Here is a 19,375-nt window from a genome sequence, read left to right on the forward strand (position 1 = left end):
AAAGCCACTATTTCAATGTTTCCCTATTCTCTTCCACACCACATTTAGAATTAGTTACAAATTTCTATTTCCAATATCCATCTCAGGGCTTTCTTTGTATTTTTATTCCTATATAGCTACCCAATATTTATTTTATTTGAAGCATATTTTAACCACTCTTGATTATGTTTTTTTCCAAAAATGATTTTTCCTAGTGACAACGGAAACTCAAGTGATGATTACAACAAAAGAGATTTTAAGAGTTTTTCCAGAACCAGGGTCATTGGTGACATTTCCATAAATCACACACAATCTCAACACAGACCATCTTACAGAGAAGCCTCACTCTAATAAGCTTAATATACAGAGGTTAAAATAGCCCCGTTGTATTTATCTTTCACTGTGCAGCTTACCAAAACCAAATTTCTGTCATCAACAATTATTAATCAACCATATGCCCTGCAGAAAATTTTAATAAAGCATATTATGAACCTGGGTGGGGGACGTGGGAGAGACACAAATGTGATCCAAATTTATAAAAGGAGATGGGGGTCCCTATTACTCCACCACATCTGTTTGCCACATGTTCATAAATCACATCAATGTTTTGAACATTTCTCCTAGCACCTTCCTGTCACTCTAGTTTTATAGTTCATAATTTTAGTCCTCCTCCCCCCCCACACAAAAAATTCTCATTATTATATTTCAGGCTTGAGAGTGACATTTGACCAAGTATTAAGTCAAGCAGTGAAGCTAATGGCTGTGGCTGGTGCCCAAGAACCCTCCAGTTTCTCGACTTTGGTCACAGCAAGCAAAAGTGGGAGAAAAACTTCTTGTTTATTCTAACGAAGCAAGGAAATAATATGAAGACACTAATGACCGCTGCCAAACCCAAAAGAAAGCTGCATTTTGAGTCTGAATCTATGAAATAGAGTTGCCAAAAAGAAAGCTGCCAACATAGAAAAAGATATTTTTCCTTGTAAGCAGGATCCTCAGAAATACCATGCACACTACTATAAGTTTATTTTCATTTTCCAGTGATGCTAATGCATATCTGCAGGTAGTACAGTCCTTGTCCTCCAGGAGTTTGCCATCTCTGACAACAATGACATGTAGAGACAGAGCAACAGGATTCATGGGTGCATTTTCAAGACAGCCTATATGATCTGTTGGTTTATTTAATGGGGGAAAAAAAGTAAGCAAACAAAAGATACAGAGGAAGTCAAATTAACTGTGGTATCATATAGATGAGACTGAGGTCTCCGGGCATTATGGCTGATTGCCTGCCCCCACAACACCTTGCTCCAAACATATAGTACTGCTGAATAGATGATAACAGAAAAACATGCATATCCATAGCTAAGCTTAAAAATGTAAAAGGAAAATCACGTGGTGCCAGAAATGAACAGAATCAATCTGAAGCCAGAGCAAGGAATGGGAGCTAAAGCCAAATGGGCCATGAGGTTACAGGACCTGGATATTCTAAGTTACTGAGCTTTAACCCGAGAGTAGAGAGTTGGGAAAGAAACCCATAAGTTGATTTTGCAGGCCTGGGGGCATGGGAAGCTATAGGAGCACTCCCAGTATAAAATCAAGAGCCTAGAAGGGACTAGAAAAGTTCTTTCCTCTGGAATTGGAATTCAGCAAGAAAAAAGGGCTGCCTGTTCTAGATCCTAGTTGAAAATTAATCATCTAGGAGAAATCTAAACTGATAAAGTGTGAAGATAGGGGGTTGGATTCACATATTATGCTTGGTAAAAGAATCTGAAGTCAAGAAATTATTGTAAAAACTGGTTGAGAGATCCATGGGATTGGCAGAAGTAGACAGAGACCCACCCACAATAATGACTTCACAACCCTGAACCATGACATACCCTTAGAAAACAATTCAATCTGAAGACAGATTCAGTCTAAAATTTGAAGTATCAAGGAAACAGAACTTCATGAGAGCCAGGAATCTCAACAAACAGAAGAATTCACATGTTAAAACCAACAGAAAATAGAAGGATGTGAATACAAATTTGTTTAAATGTTCAAAGATATAAACAAGGAAGAAATAAAAGTTGTAAGGATAGCATCTCCTAAAAAAGAAGAGGCAGTTTTGAAAAAGAGTAAAATGGAAATCCTAAAATGAAAACTATAATAATTGAAGGGAAAAGCTCAATATATAAATTATCCAGTATGTAAAACACAGATAAAGAGGAAATGAGTAAATTTGAAAACAGATCTGAGAAATTAATCTAAAATGCAGTAAAATAGATTATATATATGTGTGTACATATATAATACACACATATATATATGAAGTTAAGTAACATGGTACCTAACATACTGTTTGCATGTTATTTCTCAATTGATTAATTATGAACTCATTGGTAAATAAATGTTTTATTGCAAATAAAAAAGACATATGGAGGATGGAATGAAAATCTCTGAAACACGACTAATAAATCTACTAAATATTCTCTTCAGAATGAGAGATTGGGAAAGAGGCAATACTCTGAGAATGAAAGAAACTATGAATCTGCATACTCAAGGAGCAGACAATTCTGAGTAGGGTAACTTTAAAAAAATTCACATTTAGACAACCATGGTGAAACTTTAGAGCATCATAAATTTTAAAATTAAAAAGAAAATTTTAAGATGTCCAAAGATTGAGACAGGTTATGTTTACAGATCCTCACTGAAATATTACCAAAAAAATATACATTAGCAAGAAGGAAATTGAATATAGAAAGAAAGAGTATGGTGAAAGAACTCATAATGAACAAACAAAAAATCAAAAGTGTATGTTGGTAAACCTAGGTTTAAATGTTTAAAATTGTGTGTGTGTGTGCATTAAAATAAACTAAAAAATAACATAGATGACAGGATGGGAGAAAACATTTTAAGGTCCTTGTCTTACTTAGGAGAAGGATAGAATTATTGATTCACCTCGAAACTTATTAGGTTAAATATATACTACTATTTAAGAGTAACTACTAGATGAATAGAAATAGAATGTATAACTCACAAACTCACCAAGAGATATTTTTAACAGAGTGAGGTGAGGATGGGAATAAACTCAACGAATACAACAGATGGAACAACCACTTACCTGTCTGTTTTTTTTTAATTTGTTGCTATAGCTTACAAAAGCACATCAATGAAAACAAGGTATTATATGCATTTTCAGGAATTATGATGAAGATGAAGTTAAAAGAATTACACATAGGATGTCTTTGAATATTAAATGAGATAATACACGTAAAGCAAGATAAGCACAGAGAAAGGAACAAAGTAAAAGAGCTCAATAAATGATAAACATCATTATGTTTAAAGTTAAGAAGTTTAAACTTCCAAAGTTAATCAGGAGAAGAATCCTGCATCTTCTTTGGTATTAGTGTCCAATGTGATTACAAATTAACATTCTAAATTTATAGGTAATTTGGCTAATTTTAGCAGGAGCCGGGAAGGCCAAAACAACAAAACACTTCTGACATTTTTTTTTTTTTTGGTGAGGAAGATTGGCCCTGAGCTAACATCTGTGCCAATCTTCCTCTACTTTGTATGTGGGACCCTGCCACAGCATGTCTTGATGAGCAGTGTGTAGGTTTGCGCCCAGGGTCTGAACCCATGGACCCCGGAGCAGCCAAAGCAGAGCGTGTGAACTTAACCACTATGACACTGGGCTGGCCCCTGACATTTGTCGTACAGAAATAATAGTGCTAAACAGTGCAGTGAGAGGAAAGGATAAACAAACGTCTTACAATTGAATTTGAAGGGATGGCAGAGTCATTTGAAAGCTGGTACTACTTTTTAAATGGTGGGGGAAAATTCAGCTTTGAGATTATGCTAGAAAAACGAATATTAAACATTTTCTACATCCAAAAGTGCTCTCTCCATTCTTAGAAATCTTACAGAACTATATATCATCTTCATGGAATTTATCATATTCTACCTTGTTTAATAACTTTGTGAGGACTTATATTTTTAATTCTGGATCATAAGATTTTGAAGGTTTGAATACTGTTCTTCATTGGCTTTTCCCACAAAACTACCATATACTTTGTACATAGTTGAAACTCATTAAAATTGGCTTCTGGATGAAAAGATGAAAATAATTCTTCTAAAAATAACTGACATCTGCAAAAAAGAGCTGCTTAAATTCAGTAGCACTTTTCTCCCCTGTCACAGAGAAAGACAACCATTCTCTTTACCCCTTTTCTTACTCCACCAAAGAGAGACCAGACAGGAGCCAAGAGTAAGATTTATCAAGGAATGTATGCTTCCAATTTTTTAAGTTAAAAGCCTTCAGATGCTTCAGGAGTAGATCCATCTGACAGAAACATCAAATATTCCTAGTTTTGAAGGTATCAGACTCATGAAGTCACACTGCCCCATTATTCAGCGAGGAAGCTAACTCCTTTGTTCTTCATTCAAGGAATATGTTACTTGACGGTAGATACCAGAATCAAGAATTTTAATGGACCCAGTTTCTCTCCAACCACCTATTGTACATAAAAAGGATAAGGCAATAGACGTAAATATTCAGTGATACATATTCTCACTGAGGCCTTCAGTGTTTACTTTCATCTTCTCTCTCCTATCCCCAGACCAATTCTGTGCATCTCTCATTACCATGCAGGAGAGGATTGCATTGTAAATCATTGTCTAAATATTATTATCCATTGAGTCAAAGGCAGCTTTATTTTGAAGAATGCCTTAAAAGTTGCACCTTACTATATGTATAGAACTCCTCAAGTGCCAGATGGTTTCATTTCAACATTAAGTTGCTGATCTTCCCATGACACTTGCCAGAAGAAAGTTTGGGACACCTTTTCACATATTTCTTGAAGCAGCCTCTTGATACTAAGGAAGCCTCTCCAAATGTAACCCAGTAAAGATAATACCCTGCAAACCATAAATAAAATGGCATCAACTAAGCTCGCATCAGGACACTGTCAGCCTGTAAGAAGGCTTTTTTCCCTCCAGCAAAACTCAACAAATAAGGTAGCAGGGAATTGAAGGTATAGGGTGAAGTTCTTACTTTGCTTACACATTAGAATCATCCCAGATCAACTGAACATGAATTTCTAAGGGCGGGGTGGGGTGGTGGTCAAGATGGTAGTATTTTTTTAAAAAGCTCCTGTGGTGATTCTGATGTTCAGCCAGGCTGAGAAAGACAGCTATGGGCCCTACTGGCTGGAGGATCATAGTTTCTCTTTAAAATGAAAAATCTACGCATGCTTATTGTTTTTACAAAGATAGTAATAGACAGCAAAAAGAGGAGGAAAAAAATCCATGTGTAATCTTGATTTCTAGAGATAACAATTATTAAAACCTTGGGGTATTTTCTTCCAGATTCTTTACTTTGCATGCCTGTGTGAAACATGATTGAATACATAAACACTGTTTTGTTTCTTGCATTTTTCCACTTCATATATCATAAAAAATATTTAGAATCATGATTTCATTGAGAAAATGGCTGATAATGTAGGAAAAAATAGTCAATGCAATTTAGGCTTTATTTTATAATACCTGACTCTAAAAAGTCTAATCCATCATTAGAACGACCTTACAAGCAGGAAAACATTGGCTGATTTATTTATTTCCTTCCTTCCTTCCCTCCAACCCTCCTTTCTTTCTTCCCTTCCTTCTGGACTTCCTGCCTTCCATTTTGTTTTTGAGAAAGTTAATTTATAAAAGAGTTTGAATGTGGAGAAATTGGAACTCTCATACATTGCTGGTGGAAATGTAAAATGGTACAACTCCTTTAGAAGACAATTTGGCTGTTCCTTAAAAAGTTAGACAAAGAATTACCATGTGATGTAATGATTCCACTCCTAAGTATTTACCCAAGAAAAATTAAAACATACGTCCCCACAAAAACTTGTACACAAATGTTCAAAGCAGTATTACTCATAATAGCCAATACGTTCGAATAACCCAAATGTCCATCAACTGATGAAATGATAAATGAAATGTGATATTCCATAACATGCAATGTTATTCATCAATAAAATGAGTTAGGTACCGATACATGCTACAACATGGATGAGCCTTGAAAACATTATGCTAAGTGAAGGAAACCAGTCACAAAATGCCACATATTGTATGATTCCATTAATATGAAATGTCAAGAATAGGCAAATTTATAGAGATAGAAAGTAGACTAGTGGTTGCTTAGAATGGGGGGTGGGGGAGAAGGAAAATGGGGATTGACTGCTAATGGGTATGGGGTTTCCTTCAGTGAGGACGAAAATATTCTAAAATTAGATTGTGGTGATGGTTGAACAACGCTGTGAATATGCTAAAAAATATTGAATTGTACATTTTAAATGGGTGAATTTTATGGTATGTGAATTATGTTTTAATAAAGCTGTTAAAAAAAAAGAGATAGAAACAGAGTCCTTATTTCACATCTTAGTGTTCTAACATTGATCGTTCATTACCTCTTTTCAAAGGAATATATCCCCATTAGTCACTCTTCCTTTCCTCCTTCTTCCAATGGCTCTTTCATAAATGACCTTATGAGGAACTCTTTACCGTCTCCTTCAGGAAAAAGTAAATAAAGAATTATAATACCTGCTTAGTTCTTGTTTAAAAGAAGTTCGATATTACAAATCTCAACATCACTAGAGGCTCAACTTCAAACCCAGGGTCAAAAGGGAGATTTGAATGAAATCTGTGTCACTAAGAGATGCCATCAACATTCTCTTAACATTAAAACAACGTTCTTCAGGACTTGAATTCTTGGAACATAGCACCCACTTAGCTAAGTTTCTGGTTTGTTCTTTTTTACTATCTGCTAAAAACACACCTTAAAATAACTCCATATTATTTTGAAAAAAGTTGTCATTGAAAAATTCCATTCTCAGGACTTCTCCTCCTGAAAAATTTAGGTACGTAATAATTTAGATTATGGGTTGAGAGGTGCAAAAGAGGAAGTTGGGGCTGCTCAAAGTGCTGTGAGCAGTTATGAAATTGAGCAGCATTTTGTATTGATGAGGAGGGACATAATAACAAATGCCTGCTTCTTCCCTAACTGCATGTTGTGGTTAACTTGATTAAAGACAGGTTTAGAGTCAGCTTGAGCTTCAGGGTTGCACTAAGCTGGTCAAACTCAATTGTTACTTGAAATTGCACTTGGGCACTTGAAAATAGCAATTTGGGGATTTTGGGGGATTTTTTTCCTCCCCTTTTGCTTTCAAGTGGTACAAAATAATGTGAAATTTTCTGGCCAATCATAGACTGATTGAGTATGTATAGTAAGAAGTCAACCACCAGCTAATCTTCTGGGGCAGACATCCCAGAACTGTTGGGTACATTCCCTTAGAACTAAAGTACCAGTCAAAGACATTATAAAGGGGGGCAAAGGGAACATTAATCTTAACAAAAACCCGAAAGCATTTTCCATCACTTTAAGATTTGAAGTGATTTAAAATAAACTGTGAGAAGAAAAGATAATTTAAAAGAAGCTGGATAGTCTGTGTTAAAATGGATCCATATCAAAGTTGTACTCATGGTCCATTCAAGAAGGGTCTTCTGTACAGAAAATGAATGGTATAGAAAATAAACAGTATATTATACTATGACAGTCCTTTGACATAAAGTATTATGGTCTCTCACAGAGGCTTATGCCCTTAACTCAGGCTGTGTCCAATTTTTTTTAACAAAGGGCCCAGAAATACTGGTCCTTGCCAAAATGGAATCCTAAAAGTTAGTGGTCCTCAAACTTGAATTGCTTTCACTTTTTAGAGCAGTTTTTGGTTTACAGAAAACTTAAGCAGGAAGTACAAACTGTTCCCAGATACCTCCTTTCCCCTGTCCCTACCCTGTATACAGTTTCCATTATTAACATCTTGCGTAACAGTGGTACATTTGTTACAATTGATGAACCAATATTGATACATTATTATTAACTAAAGTCCATAATTTATGTTAGAGTTTATTCTTTGTGTTGTATAGTTCTATGGGTTTTGAAAAATGCATAATGTCATGTATCCACCATTGCAATATTATACATAATAGTTTCATTGCCCTAAAAATCCTCCATTCTCCACCTATTCACCACCCGCCCCCCACCACCACTCTTCCTCCAAAGCCCTGGCAATGACTGATCTTTTTACAATCCCTATAGTGTTACCTTTTCCAGAATGTCTTATAGTTGAGATTATACAATAAGTAACCTATTCAGATTGGCTTCTTTCACTTAACAATATGCATTTAAGATCCCTCCACTTCTTTTCATGACTTGATAGCACATTTCTATTTATTGCTGAATAATACTCCCTTCAATGTATGTATGATGGTTTGTTTATCCATTCACCTATTGAAGAGCATCTTGCTTCCAAGTTTTGACAGTTATAAATAACACTGTTATAAACATTCGTGTGCAAGTTTTTGTGTGGACATAAGTTTTCAATTCATTTGGATAAATACCAAGGAGTGCAATTGCTGGATCCTATGGTAAGACGATGTTTAGCTTTGAAAGAAACTGTCAGACTTCCAAAATGGCTGCACCATTTTGCATTTCCACCAGAAATGAATGAGAATTCCTATTGCTCCATATCCTTCCCAGTATTTGATGTTTTCAGTATTTTGGATTTTAACTATTCCAATAGTTGTATACTAGTGGTATTTTATTGTTGTTTTAATTTGCAATTCCTTAATGACATATGAGATTGATCATCTTCTCATATGCTTATTTGCCATCCATATATCTGCTTTGGTGAGATGCCTGTTCAGATCTTTTGCCCACTTTCTAACTGGATTGTTTGGTTTCTTATTGTTGAGTTCTAAGTGTTCTTTATATATGTTGTTTACCAGTCCTTTATCAGATATGTGTTTTACAAAGATTTTCTTCCAGTCTGTTGCTTTTCTTTTCATTTTATTTTCACCCTCATCCCAGTATATAGTGCAGTAAGAGGCACAAAGTAGAATCAATAAGTGTCAATTGAATGAACAAATAAGGTAATTACGGTTAACTTTCCTATAGGCATTCCTGTTGCTGATCAAAAGTTTCTTTTCCAAGCATGTGAAAACTTAGTTACAGATAAATGGCTATTTTTTAAAATCCTTTTCTTAAAATGCACTGAGCTTCTTGAACAACTGAAAAAATAAGTGTTTGAGTATTGAATTAGCTTCAAATTATCTCAACAGAAAAGCTATGCCTCCTATTGGGATGTCCAGTAGTGAGGAGATAGTAACAACTCCCTTGAGAAAAAGGAAAAACGTGTGTTTAAGAACTGGTTCACAGAGAAAACTTTAAAGAGTTTGGAGTAATTTAATTTATCGTTATAAAACAGGTCACTTGAGAAGCATTTTTTTTTTTCTGGACCCTTTGTGTAAAATCAAGTTTGGTTTCATAATTTTTTTCTCCATAGAATCATTCACCATAAATCCAGTATTTTTTTCTATAGCATCATTCTTCATAAATCAGTTATTCAAATCCACATATTTAAGTTTGAAACTTGTTGTAACAGTTTGCTTCTAGATGAATACGTAATTAACAATAGGGAGAGGGGCTAATACCCACTAAAACTGATACCGGCTCAACACAAGGTTGACATGAGGGAAGCCATATTGTAGAAAAGAAGCCCTATTGTAACTTTGAATGACCTCTGACAAAGTAACCCAGCTGGATATGCACCCTCCAGGAGATCTAACTGCTCTGTAGAGTTTACGACTCCTGCTTGTGCATGTACCTCCCAGCTTCGATGAAATGATAACTTTGTTCTTTTTAGTTCCTTAGGAATGTGATCACCCCCAACAGAGAGTCTATACTGATAGCCATCATCAATGAAAACTGAAAGATCTGGTGTGGCACTCCCAGTCTGTAACACCAGCAGGTACACATTCCTAATCCCCTCCCCTATAATCCAATGGCCTATATAACTGCTGTAAGATTTTGTGCCCCCTTAAGATGGTTCTTTGAGATATTAGTTGGCCATCTTCCCCCTTGCTAGCAAGCTGTAATAAACTGCCCTTTCTTTTCCACCATCTTGCCTGTTGACCATTGGCTTTTGTCTCGTGGCGAGCAGATCATGTCCTTTGTGCGGTAACAAAACCTGTTATTACATTTTGAAAATGCTATAATTGGTGTGCTATAAGAGTCAAGGCAGTGTTTTCCAAAACATACTACTTGATCTTTAGATGAAAAGATGACTTCTTTAAAAATAGGTTCTCCAGTCAAATTAGTCTTAGAACTTTCTATGCAATAGCTCATTCCTGTTATGGAGATTATAATGAATATATTATAGCATATTAAAGTCTTAAAAAATTTTGCAATGAAAAAAACAACCCCAGATTTAAACTGATTTGACTATAGAACCCTTCCTTGACTTATTAGTTTCTTCTGATACCTATTACCATCCCATAAAACACACTTTGGGATATGATTTATTAAAATACTTTTTTTTCCCCAAAGAAACCAATTTTGGAATAAATTTTTTCTGAAAACCAGGAAAGGCAGAGCTGAGGTAATGACTAACTCTCTATGCTTGCTTATTTTTTTGTGCTGTATGACAGATTTTGGGGGAGAGAGGGAAAATAGAGACATAGGCAATGTATAATGAGTAATATAGAAGTTCCACTTCTCCTTTTCTGATGTATTTTTAAGTATATTTGGTGTCAGTTAAGTGAATGTTGTGGAATTATGGTGGTAAAAGATAAAGATAAATAGATACCACTTGCTAGGTTTTGCATATTGATTCACATTCACCTTGAATGTCATATATTTTTATTATCTTATATCTATTCTTTTGCTTTTTCTGACCTAAGAATTGTAGAGGAAAGGATTTCATTTCATATTTGTTTTGCATAGTACATAAGAGCTTTGTGTATATAATTCTGTGATAATATCAGCCCCAGTAAAATGTAGTAAGCATATTATTTAAGCACTCTTGTAGCAAATAAAATTCAACCTCAATGCTTTGCCATCTGTAAAAGGATTGTGTTACATCTTGCTAAAATAAAAACTTCTTTATGTGTTAATGTTTTAACAGTCACTCTGAACCAGTTGTTCTGCAGAATGATGCCTTTAAAGAAGTAATCACAGATTTAACATAAACAGCCCAAAGAAATGGAAGACACATTTATCACACCTCATAAAAGACAAGTCACATTTCATAGTGCTTTAGGAGATAGAAAACTGATTTTAAGATGTGAATCAGCATGGAGCACATTAAAAAAAGAAGGCTGTCTTGTGTGAGAAGAAATTAGAACACTGTGTTTTAAAGAGAATTAAACTGGAATAGATAGAGTGACTGATGCATTAAACACGTATTGACTGACATTTTGAAATATGTAAGAAATTTTAAATTGGATTATTTATCTTGGTATACATAGTCTTTGATAGTTTGGATGTGTCAGAGACTCCTGAAGTAACTAATAAAATTATTTTATTTCTAATAATTTGGAATTACTTTCCATAAGAATTAAAAATGTATTTTAGCACCCATACTGTGAATCAGTATAATTCTTTAAAGAAAGAATTACATTAGGAAACAAAAGCAAATAAAAAAAGCCAAGTGGTTGAACTAACTGAGCTCTCAGGTCCCATAAAACCTTAAGGTATTAACTATTATAGGGTAACATAAAGCACATAAACTCTTGAATTAGATTGCATTTGAATCTTGCTTCTGACACTTACTGGTTCTTCTATGACTGAGCAATTTATTTAATTTCTCTGAGTCTCAGTTTCCTAATCAGTAAGATGGGTCTTAAAAATAAAATACTTCTCTTGAAAAGCTATCAAATGAGTATACAGTGCCTAGAAAAGATCCAAAAGCTTCCACTGAGAAAAACATCAAACAAAACAGGTCTTGTCTAGAGATCAGGAATCAGAATTACATTAGACTTCTCAATAGCAACACTGGAAGCTAAAAGGCAATGTAATAGGCCTCCAAAATACTGAGTAAAAATTATTTCAATCAAGAATTCTGTATCTGACCAATCTCTCAATCAAGTATGAGTGCATAATAAAGACACCTTCAAAAATGCAATACATGAAAATTTCTATGCACCCTTTCCAGGAAGTTACTCTAGGATAATTTCTAGAAAACGAGAGAGTAAATCAAGAAAGAAATGATTAGGCTCAGCACATCTTCTGCTAACCAGGCTCACAAGAAAATGATGTATAACCCAGAAGTCCATTTCATTAACTTTCAATGATAAATATAATGGTCAAGTACCCCGAAACACTGTTTATCATCTGGCCATTGTATTCTTTCCCTAAGGGAAGATCTACATAAGAAACATGATCATAATCAGAAAGTTGTTGCTTTGTAAACATGAATCAAAGTGAATGGAGATATTCTGTGATGGCCAATGTACCCACATCCACTATCAGGGCATAAAATATAAGAAGCATTTGTGGGCATTTCCACCCCATCCAGGATAGTGAGGAAGATATGTTAGCATTCTTATTCAATATATTATTCTGCACTTAATTGTCACCCTTCCTATTGCCTGGATTAAATCTACGGATTAACCTTTATTGAAGGGTTTCCAAAATGTCCTCAGTCACATATTTACAAACTATCTTTTTAGAGTAGATTACTTCCATATTTCGATGATTATATATGATTGTTTCTTCTTTCATTCAAAGAAGATAACTTTTATTTCCAACTTTTGGGGGCATTTCACGATAGCCTCTTACGTACTGACTACATATATACCCCAACAAACTGAATAAAATTAACAAGAATTCTCAAACAGAATCATCACAAAACAAACTTGTAATTAGGAATTTTCTCAAAACACTTACCTTATTCAGAACATATTTGTCTTCAAGGAATAGAAGTTAGCTCAAGTAAAGAGTGGTAAATTAGAATGATAGATCTTATAGTCTACAAGAAAAAGCTATACCACCAAGTCTTTGAATAGATGAGATCATTGGGGATCTCAGCAGCAAGAGATTTTGGATCACTACTGTAGAGCTCCACCATTTTTGGAACCCAGCTATACTACATTCTAGTATTTCACTATTAATATGACTCAGCTACACTACACGTGACTATTACTTTTCTGTTTCCCAGTCTCTTGGATTTTAGAACATGTATTTTCTGAAATCAAAATATATCTATATATCTTTCACCTTGATCAGTCATAGCCACTTTTGTAATCACATCACACACTTGCACACACACACACACACACACACACACATACTTACACACATGCATGCACACACACTAACCATTCAAACTCAGTTCCAAACTAGCAAAGAAAAGTAGAACTAACAAAATTTAGTGTAATTTCAGAAAAGGAGTAATTTTTGACAGTAATATTTTTTTAAGTCTCAGATTAGAAAGCATTACGTCAAAATACACGTTCAATCCAAGGTTCCTATGTAGGATAGTTAAATTTGATCTATTCTATAACCAGACGCTATAACCACTAATCCCAGTCACCTTGACCCTTTGTATCATTAGTTATGGTGGGGACTCTTTTGTCGTGTGAATGCAAATCCATCCCTATTACTGAAATACTATCTCAAATTGCATGGCTCATAGGGAGTAAGGGTTAGCATCTTGATTTATAAGGAGTTAATTATAACCATGATTGAAACCAACATCAAAAGCTAGAATTAAAACAAGCTAAAAGACAATCTAAAAATGTGGAAAGACTACAGAGCAGAGCAGCTAGAAGGGAAATACTAGTGTGAAGAAAAGAGGTAGAAAGGAAAGCAAGTGTCCAGATAGAGGATGAAGTGAATAGGAAAGTAGAGAGAGAAAAGAGAAATGAATTACTGTAGATGCACTGTACTTAAAAAGTTGAGCTAATTTAATATGAACTGTTACATTAAGGCCCTGTTTAAAGACAGTGATCTGGGAATCATTTTTAAGACTCCATTCTCTTTGCCTCACAGTTGTACATGGCTCCCTTTAAACAAGGGGACCACATAGCTACACTGAATGACATGAAACTTGTTTCAAATGAGGGATTAATATTTTCAAACTCATATATAATAGGTAGAGTTTCTTAATATGGAATACATGGTCTCCCAAGTGGTCAATGGATAGAATTCAGAGGATCTGTAAACTTGAATGGGAAAGATAATGTCTTTATTTTTATTAACAGCCAATTAAAATTTAGCATTTCCTCCAATTATGAATGTAAATGACAAACCACAGCAGTATTAATGGTATATGGGACTCATATTCATGTCACATTATAATTGTTGCAGATATCTCCAACTATCATTTATGCTTAGAACTTCTTTGAAATTATATATTAGATCTGCTCCTGGATATTGTTATCAAATGTGTCAATAAACAAAACACTTATATTTCTATATCACAAATTTGTCGTCTTTTTAATATTTTGATAACTATATTCCAATATAACTGGTTTCCTTTGTACTACTATGTATTTTACTTTAGGCATCTAAAAACACTATTGTGAGAAATGTTTCATAGGCTTCTCTAGACTGCAAGAGGGTCCATGGAATGAAATTTCAAGATTCCTGATTAAGGGGACTCAAAATATCAGTGATATGGTAAAAACTTACATATCAATTAGAAAAATATTTTTATTTTATAAACAATACAGATCATTTTTAAAAGCAAGCAAAAAAATAACAAACAGTATAGAAGTATACAAGTAAAAAGTAGGAGTCCTCTGTTACCTCCACAGACTCCCACTACACAGTACACTCTTTGGTGTGTATCCTTCCTGACATTTTCTATGCATATTAAAAATATCTCCTTTATAGAGCCTCTGAAAATATATAAACAGAATAATTTTATATACACAATGTTCTACAACAAGGCTTTTAAATTTAACTATATATTGTAGATATTTCTCCATATCATTACATATAAATTTACCTCATTATTTTTTAATTGTGTCATATTTCATGATATTGTTCTACCATAAATTATGTAATTGGTCTTCTACTAATGGGTATTTAGATATTTTTCTACAAATTGCAGTGAACATTCTATTCACAGAGGTGACATTGAAAATATTTAATAATGCTTATGTCATGGGCACTGACCAATAAAAATGGATTCCAACTTTAGTGCTGGAAGAAGAAGATTCTAGCAGACCCCTGCTGGATCAGGCATTAATCCTTTGTTGCTGGGTCACAGAGAAGCCCACTGCAGAGGGAAAGGTGGCTGAGGTATTGGGTGAGGAACCCAAAGAGCTCACTGCAGGAACAATTCACAGAAAGGTTTCTGTGTTCTAATAATTAGCATAGCTATCTTTTCCTACTGGTTGAATATAAACTCTGCTTGTATATATATCTTTGAACATTTATGTGAGTGTATCTGTTGCTGAAATGGCTAGAGCATAATTGCAAGATCAATGGAAATTTACATTTATATTTAAATAAATAATGCCAAATTATCTTTCAAAAAAGTACAATAATTTATTTTCCTCCTAACAAAACATCATCAATATCATTTTTTATCTTTGTCTATACGTACATAAAATTTTAATATTATCAAATGTTAATCTTTGCTTATTATGTTTATTTGTATTGCTCTCTTCTATTCTGCATTTTTAAAAGTTATTAGTGGGGTTGAGCAACTTCTCATAGGTTTACATGATTAGTGTTTCTTTTTCTGAGGCCAGCCACTTGGAGTCCTTTGTCCATTCTGCTACTGAATTTTCATTTGTTTTTTATGGGTCTTCAAATTAAGAGTTTTCAAAATGTATTAAAGAAATTAGCCATTTGTCTACCATTATTTGTCACGTTCATTTTTTCCAGTTTGTATCTTTTGGCTTTACTGATGTTTTTAAATATAGAGAAAACTTTCATTTCTATGTCGTCAAAATTATCCGTCTTTTCCTTTTGAATTCCAGGTCTTGTGTCACTTTTTAAAAGCCTTTCCTATTCCAATTTTATTAAAAACAGCCATCTGAGCTTTTTAAAAACTACTTTTATGGTTTTAGTTTACTTTTTTTTTTGATCCATCTGGAATTTATTTTAGTGTAATGAGTGAGGTAGGAATCTAGCTTAATTATTTTCCAAATGGCTATCCAGTTGTCCCAACACTATTTATTGACTAATCAGTCTTTCCTCCACAGATTATACTACATTCTCAAATGTACTTGCATCCATTTTTAGATTTTCTGATCTGTTCTGTTGATCTTTTTATTCCTGTCCCAGTATCATACTATTTTAGTTACTTTAACTTTATAATATGTTTTAATATTTAGCAGGGCCGTCTCACTTTGTTACTCTTTTCTTTCAGATTTTTCTAAATAATCTGATGTATCCAATCATATGCCACACAAAATTTTGAATGATTTTTTCACATTTCACAAAATCAGTTTTCTAATTGGGATCAGAGTGAATTCATAGATTAAGTTAGAGATAATTGATATCATTACAATAATGAGTTTTTCTACAACAGAAAATGTTATGTCTTCCTATATATTGACATCTTCAGGAGAATTTTAATTTTTTCTTTATTTTTAAAAAAAGTTTATCCCTAGATTTTTTATTGTTGATTTCTATTGTGAATTGAATCTTTTCTTTCTGTATAATTTCAAACCAATGTTTTGGTCTGTGTAGGAAAGTTAATGGCTTCTTTGTTTATTTTTTTAACTAGTATGCTCACTGAATTCTAATTGCTTCCCATTATTTTAACTTGCTTTTATTGAGCCTTCTACAAAAACAACCACACCACTTGCAAAAACTGCATCCTCTCTTACAATATTTGTATCTTTCATTTAATTTTCTTGTCTAATTTCATTTTCAAAAATAGGACAAAATGAAAGTAACAGGAAAGAGATGGGAAATTCCTCCAGGGAGAAAACCATATCAAGATCCTTGGATAAAATAAAATGCTAAGAATCACTCTTCTTGTTCAGAGAAGCTACTTTTGTATATAGTCGTAACATATGAATTATTATTGATTGTATTTTCAAGCTCAGCACATACCTTCTGCCCTATAATTGCTCTAATAATTTTAAAATAAAAACATTGATAGCTGTGGACAGCTATAAATAACCAAAATGGAAGTCATTCTCACCATGCTTTCAAAATGCGCTTGTTTAGCTTTACCTTGCCAATAACTTAAACCATATGGAAAGGGCAAATTCTCCTGCACAAACACATTCTACAAGTGGCATGCACAATAAACGATAGCATTTGACAAGTTTTTACCACTTTATTTCTTTTCAGAGACAGAAAAGCCAGTTGTTACAATCAGTGTAAAGTGAAAAAACATGTATGTACCTTACCAATCCCAAGATTTTTTTTTTGCTTGTGTCAAATCACGTTTATACAACAGCAGCTTTGCTGGATAGGTTGCTATATACCCACTCCTATTCCCTTTGCTCCTGTTCCAGAAGCTAAAGTGTCAGTGACATAATGGTGTCTATTAAATACCATTTGGTGATGAGATTGATAACTTTAGAAGCTTGAAGTTGAAGACATCAATGGACTTCCAGATGTTCTGACTCCCTTGAAGATCAACTTGAAAAACTGAAGGCTGAGCTTCATTGCACCTAAAAATACCAACTCAGGCTTCTCAGCTGAGATGCTGTAAGGCAGCTATAGGAACAAGACATGAATTAGAGCAATAAACAGAAACTGATTGCTTAAACCATTGACCCCCTCTTCTCCAATAGAGGACAGTGGAAGTGAAAGTACCTAGGACACTCAGATTTGAACTGTGAACATTTTTTTCTCATGGGATAAAAAGTAACCCTTCTGGTGTGCTTATATGTATTATGGCCCTTTTCCTGTATATTGAACCCTTGGGCCTGGAGCATGAGCAGGGAGAGATGAGAAGATGAAAGTGATGCATGTTATGGGTTGAATGATGCCAACTTTCAACAGTTATGATTGCTTAAGGAATAATGAGTTCTCCAGCTAATTCTATTATCTCTCTAGGTGAACACAAGTGGCTCTTATCACTGTGAAACTGTATTTTCCCACTCTTAGGGAAGAATTAAATTGATGATTTGTTTATATTTAATATTTTATTTCGATTTTTATTGAAGATTTAGTCCTTCCCTTTGAGGTTATTATTCTAAACAACTTATAAAAATTTTTAAATGACTAAATTTCGTGAAACTGTATATGATCAAGATCCAGGTTTGGGGATCTTAACCAATTATAAATAGAAGGCTTTTCATAAGAACCAAGAGCATAAGAAGAGAAAGGAGACAGAGGTGAGAAAAGACAAAGTTAACCTATATTTTAAGTGTTGAAAAGGTAAAGATAAGGTAAGATTAGGAATGATGTAGGCTGGTGGTAGATGGTGCTGCATAGGCAGTTATGCATGCTGTGGCTATTAGGTTACAGTTGAGCGCCAAGTTCTAAAAAATTGAAAACAGATAGAGCCTTCAAGGCTGTGATTTTCAATTTGTTCAGTTGACCAAGCAGCCATAACTCTTGGTACTCTGCCCTACTATCCCAAAATAGTTACATATTTATGCCATTATATCACTAAGAACAATTTTATTATCAGAAATTGGGACTGTATTATAGGTATAAGGGTTTCTGAATCTCAAAAATAATAGTGCATAAAATTATATATTTAGGAGGATAGAGGTTATGTATCCTAGTTACCCAATTTAATATGAAGGAGGAGTCTTACTGGTTGAGTACTAATTCTGAATTTAATAATTTCATGTCAAATTATTTTGACATCTTCTAGAAGATAAGGAAAAGCAGGCACCAAAATTTTAAGAAAGAGTTCTAGAAAAATTTAATCTTGAGGAACTCCATTAACTAAATTAAATTCACTGGAATTTGAATAAGGGAAGAAAAATTGAGACAGAAAGGGTCTTTCTTCATATGTGTTTTTTAGATATGCCCAGTAACTAGTCTTTGTATGCAAGGTCTTTTTTTCTAGGAACAAAATATCAAAGTAAAAATAAAATGCCTCTACAATTTCTTAGGCAATTAAAAAATTCTATGCTAGTTATGTTGATGAAGATCATCCCCATGTTCCTAGTGCTTGGAACCACTGTTAATTCTTTAGTGAATTAATCAGGACTCTTTCAGTAGTCAGAGACAGAATCCCGAACCGAATGATTTGGAGGAAACAAATTATACACCTTAATGAATGGAAGGAAAGAAGGGGCAGCTTAATCATTGGCCCACCTTCTCTACTCCTTATGGACCATTTGTTTTCTTACAAAACAAATGAGAGAATGGAGATTCTGGTTGTGGGAAGTTAAAAAAAAATTCAATTAAGCACAGACAAGTAGAGAGATGAACAGAGTCCTGGTAGCAGTAAGTTCAGTCCAGTTCTTTCTTGATTTCGTGACTTACCTTTGTATTTTTCCTAGTTACCTTTATTAATAAATTATAAACTTGTGCAGTATAAAAAGTTTAGGTATCAAGGATTAATCTAAGTCTAGAGAGTCACAGCAATTATTCAGTCTGACAACTTGGGTAGTTGGCAGCACTACGGGAGGGATAAAACGTCTATCAAATCTC

General features: G+C 34.0%; 1 long non-coding RNA gene across 1 annotated transcript in view; it reads right to left on the reverse strand.

Moving 5' to 3' along the window:
* Nucleotides 1-19,375, reverse strand: part of LOC131419548 (uncharacterized) — a 49,304-nt gene that overhangs the window by 8,925 nt on the left and 21,004 nt on the right. Inside the window, exon 2 of the long non-coding RNA XR_009223276.1 lies at nucleotides 6,414-6,513. This is a non-coding gene — a long non-coding RNA (uncharacterized LOC131419548). The remainder of the gene's footprint in view (nucleotides 1-6,413; nucleotides 6,514-19,375) is intronic.

This window comes from Diceros bicornis, chromosome 21, assembly GCF_020826845.1.
Source record: "Diceros bicornis minor isolate mBicDic1 chromosome 21, mDicBic1.mat.cur, whole genome shotgun sequence".
NCBI lineage: Eukaryota > Metazoa > Chordata > Mammalia > Perissodactyla > Rhinocerotidae > Diceros > Diceros bicornis.